This window comes from Lathyrus oleraceus, chromosome 1 (genome assembly GCF_024323335.1).
Source record: "Lathyrus oleraceus cultivar Zhongwan6 chromosome 1, CAAS_Psat_ZW6_1.0, whole genome shotgun sequence".
NCBI lineage: Eukaryota > Viridiplantae > Streptophyta > Magnoliopsida > Fabales > Fabaceae > Lathyrus > Lathyrus oleraceus.
The window spans coordinates 426,676,444-426,681,090 of NC_066579.1; the positions used below are offsets into that span (position 1 = coordinate 426,676,444).

General features: G+C 33.4%; 1 long non-coding RNA gene across 1 annotated transcript; it reads left to right on the plus strand.

Annotated features, from left to right (window-relative positions):
* The first annotated feature begins 468 nt into the window (after positions 1 to 468).
* On the plus strand, positions 469 to 2,074 carry LOC127079287 (uncharacterized). Its single transcript, XR_007787911.1, has 2 exons — positions 469 to 947; positions 1,724 to 2,074. It is a non-coding gene; the product is annotated as an uncharacterized LOC127079287 (long non-coding RNA).
* Positions 2,075 to 4,647: the final 2,573 nt, after the last annotated feature.

The window sequence follows — 4,647 nt, forward strand, 5'->3', positions numbered from 1 at the left end:
AAAAAAATCACTTATTTTTTTGAAAAAATTATATTTTTCAGAAAAAAAATATTTTTTTTGTATTTTAATGAAAAAAAGTTCAGTTTTTTTTCGGGAAAAAAACATATTTTTCTATTTTTGGAAAAAAATAATTTAAAAATTGTTTTTTTTATATTCGGAAAAAATAACTTTTTCGAAAGTAAAATCGAATTTGGGTTTTTTCCAAAAAAATAATTTTAAAATTTTTGGGAAAAAATAGTTTTTTGTATTTAAAAAAAACCATTTTTTTTTTCGGAAAACAAAAATAATTTTGTATTTTTCAAAAAAATGATTTTTTAATATTTGAAAAAATTCATTTTTTTTAAATTAGATAGAAAAAATTCATTTTTTTTAAATTAGATAAAAAAAATTCATTGGATCATTAAAATGTGTTTGGTGGATTAGATCAATTCATTCTTATAAATGAATGAATTTAATCAAATCCATTAACTTAATTCTTATGTAATGGATGCATTGAATGGATATTTTGATGGATGCATTGGATGGATATTGTCTTAATAGATCCAATTGCCACCCCTAATTTCAATCCACCTTTCCTTCCAATATCCATAAGAGAAGGTGTTGGTTGGTCGACCAAGGGCGGCGGCGCCATCTTCCAAAAAACTAACCATCCTTCTGTATCGGAACATAACCCAACCCAAAACCCTAACTACTAAACCCCAAAAATCAACTAGAATTGGCCTCCAAAACTCGGTTCAAGCAGCGATTCAAGCATAAAAACAACCAACAAAACCGTAAAGCCATGAAAATCAAGCCAAACTGAAGAATCACAACAAACCCTACGCTACTAGCAATTTAGTCAGGTACGAAGCACAAAATGCAAACATGATAAAGGCGGATCCGTTACAAGTGAAACAAGGAAAGAAAATAACTACCATCCGGAAGTTATCGGGGGAAGCTTCTCTCAGGTGCATCTCTAAAACTCTAGATTTCTATTTAATTCCTCTCCTTTACTCTACTCTCCTTCTCCCCCTTCTCTTGATGCTTTTGTTGTGACTATTGTGTTCTGTTTTTGTGTTTTTGTTGCTTTAGTGTAGTTGTGTGTTAAGGTTTTAGCTCAACTGTATCAAAGCTTCAAGGTGAAGCTCTGAGTAGTTAGAATCTAGAGCTAAAATGAGGGTATTTGGGTGTAGTATTTAGCAGAGTAATGGTGCTTAAATGTTGATGCCAATGAATGAAACATTGTAGGGTATTTATATAAAGTGAGATGAGGGTGTGAGGTACGTGTGAGCAGAATTGAGGGAGATATTCTCCTCTCTTAAGCATCTGCCATTTTGCAAATTGGATTAGGATAAGAATGAGGAAAAAAAGTTGTTATAGGGCTTTGCAATCATTCCTGATTTTGTAGGATTACGAGCGAGGTTTGCGTGAGGTAATGTTGATAAAGGGTGAGGATGAGGTGAGATCAAATTATGTCGTGATACAATTGAAGTGTGTTTGTTGTAAGGGGAATATGAGTTTCAATTATGTGAGGTATGTGTGACTTGTGGTTCCCAATTGCTCAATTGTATGTATGATGGTATGTATGTGTGATGTTATGTATGTACAATGTTGTTGTTTTTTTGCACTTTGTTGAATTAATTTCTTTTTTTATTTTGAATTAGTTTGAATGTGATGAATGGTTTGAATGCAACATGTATTAAGATGTATGATGTTCTCATTTGTAATTTGTGTTGTTTGTAAGGTAATGTGTGATATGTATAAGGTTAAGCAATAATGAAGATGATGCAACACGGCTGGTGAAGAGATGCAGTAGTGATGGTTATGAAGTGTGCATGAGGAATGAAAGCATGCACACACAATGATGTTGATGCTGGATGAACGTACATGATGGAACATGGGTGGGTGGAAGAATTCACACACTACACCTGAGAGGAGTACGAAGAGGAATTTGCACAAAGTTGATTTCATTTCTTTTTCTCTTTTTTTTCTCAATTTTTTTAGTAAAAGTTTGCACTTGTTTCTAAACATAATTTAGAGTGCACTCTAACTGTATTTTTATTTGACATTAATAAAACAAAAGTTTATCTTAAAACTCTCACTTTTATATTTTGTAAAATAAAAATAATAATCTAAAACCAAAGGTTGTTTCATGCTAGAAATATTTCCTTATGATGACACACTATTTTTGTGATGATAAATGCAAATGCAACCAAGAATATCAAGAGAATCAAACTCTAAGGATCAAGCATTTTGAAAAGGGGACAAAATGTCAACTCAATAAAAAGCCAAAAACAAAAGTCAATACTTGTACCTTTTACCTAAACTCAAATATTAGAAAAGAGAAGATTAATGCAAATAAGATCTTGGCCAAAAGTCCACAGAGTTAAACTGTTGACTTTAATTCAAGAGAAAAATGCTAGTGAGTGATAGTGATGCAAATGAATTATTAGTAGAGAATTAAGAGTTAAACTGTTGACTTTAACTCAAGAGAAAAATGCTAGTGAGTGATAGTGATGCAAATGAATTATTATTAGAGAATCAAAATTAAATGATCAACTCTTGGACCTAATACATCTAATACCCATTCATAAACATAGTGAAAAAAAAAGATTCATATGAAATGACACTGAGATCTATGATTAAAAAAACAATTATCAAAAGTCAACTCTTGGATTTTTGACCCATAATCCTCAATCACAAAGGCAATAATGCTCTTCAGAGACCCATATGAAATCAAATACTCTAGGTTTATCATCCATCTGGAACCCTGAGAAATGACATGAAAGGAAAAATGATCTAAGGCTAAGGAATACTCTTGATTCCTCAATCAGCAGACGAATGCATACCCATAAGGTCAAATGACAATGCTAGAAACCTTGACTTTTCATCTAAACTCTAAAGAATGTTTTATGTTTGATTGAATGCATGGTCAAATAAAATGATCAAACTATGTTGATGCAGATGAAAAACTTAGGGTAAAATTTAGGGTATGACACGTAGGTGTCGTTCTCCAGGAGGAAATGTTTCACCAACCAACAATGAGAAAACATGGGTCCGCACTTACCTTCTACTCCCGACTCAACCCCATAGGTGGTCGCACAAGCCAGGGGATGAATGAGAGTAACCATGAAAAACCATTCCGCAATCGGTGGAAAGTCAGGAAAGTCTTCAAAACCCGTATCGCCGGCACCAAGAGGACCAAGTCACATTCTCTTAGTTGGGAAGAGTACCCCTTTGGAAGCGAAAGAGTTGAAAGAACAAGCTGACATAGGGGTTTCCCTTCAGATATTCAGACCAGTACATATAGGCTTTCACGTACGCCCAACCCGACGGATGGAGGTGCGAAGGAGCCACCATCCAATAGTTAAAAGCACCAACCTCAAATGCGGTAAAGGGAGGGCGAACACCCAAGGCCGAGAAGAGATATTCATACACAGTGATGGTATAGTTACCATACTCACTACATAGTCTGCCATGCCGCGCTAATGGTCTCAAGTACAAGAAGAAAAAGCCTCAAAAGGAAAAAAGAGGTAATTGCTCGAGAAGGAAGAGAAAAGAAAGGTCTAAAATGGAAGTGACTCTAGTTCTTCCTATACTTATGTGCTGACAATATGAAAAGAAAGGCGTCCTATCAACAATCACATTCCTCGCACGTAACACTCAAGTGTTTTAGTTTTCAAGAATGACTATAATGACTCCTCTGAATAGACGTTTGACGTTCCAAACACCATAAGCATGCAAAAGGGTGATCGGTAGCCGATGACGAAATTCTTCAAACCCTGACAATAATATTCAAGCACGAGGGTTTGAGGGCAACTTTTCTGAACCGACCATCTTGAGATAGGCTGCTCCGGGCTAAGACTTATCAGCTGACCACACAATCATGTTGATGAAGTCTTCACCTTATCACATAACTACCCTGCATCTCGCAGCACGAGATTTTCATCTCAGACATATATATACATATATATATATATATATATATATATATATATATATATATATATATATATATATATATATATATATATATATATATATATATATATATATATATATATATATATATGGAATGACATGATTTTAATTAATAAATTTCAAACACAATTTAAATACTCTTTATTCTTTTATATAATGACTTGAATATCAGAGTGTGAATGTTACAAATACATTACACTCTACCGCATCAAAAACTTCCACGTCTATCTCAATTTCTGGATCCAAAACAAAACAGTGCCCCAATAACATATTGAAAAGCCACCCTAAATGTTGATGGAACAACTCTATAATAAGAATATTTCTATTCGGAAACTTTTTCTACTTCTGTATATGCATAATGCGTTATTATGCATGTACCAAATCAAGGAATATATCCAACTTAATTTTGAAATGATAGAGACTGGCACTGCAACATACATTATGTCATCTAGCTTGTTGTTGCTACGCACCTTCGCCATAAAATATATCTAAATGTTATTCCAAAATTAATGGGCATGCATGGATACGTAACTCAGAATCTTCAAATCTCACAATTTCATTGTGGTTAGTTTAAACCTATTTTATTTTCTCTCTCTTAAATTATAAACCTTCACACTTAAGATGAAATTCACAATGGAAACTTATAATTAGAGACATAGAGTAGTTGCAAATACTTCAAAGACAAAG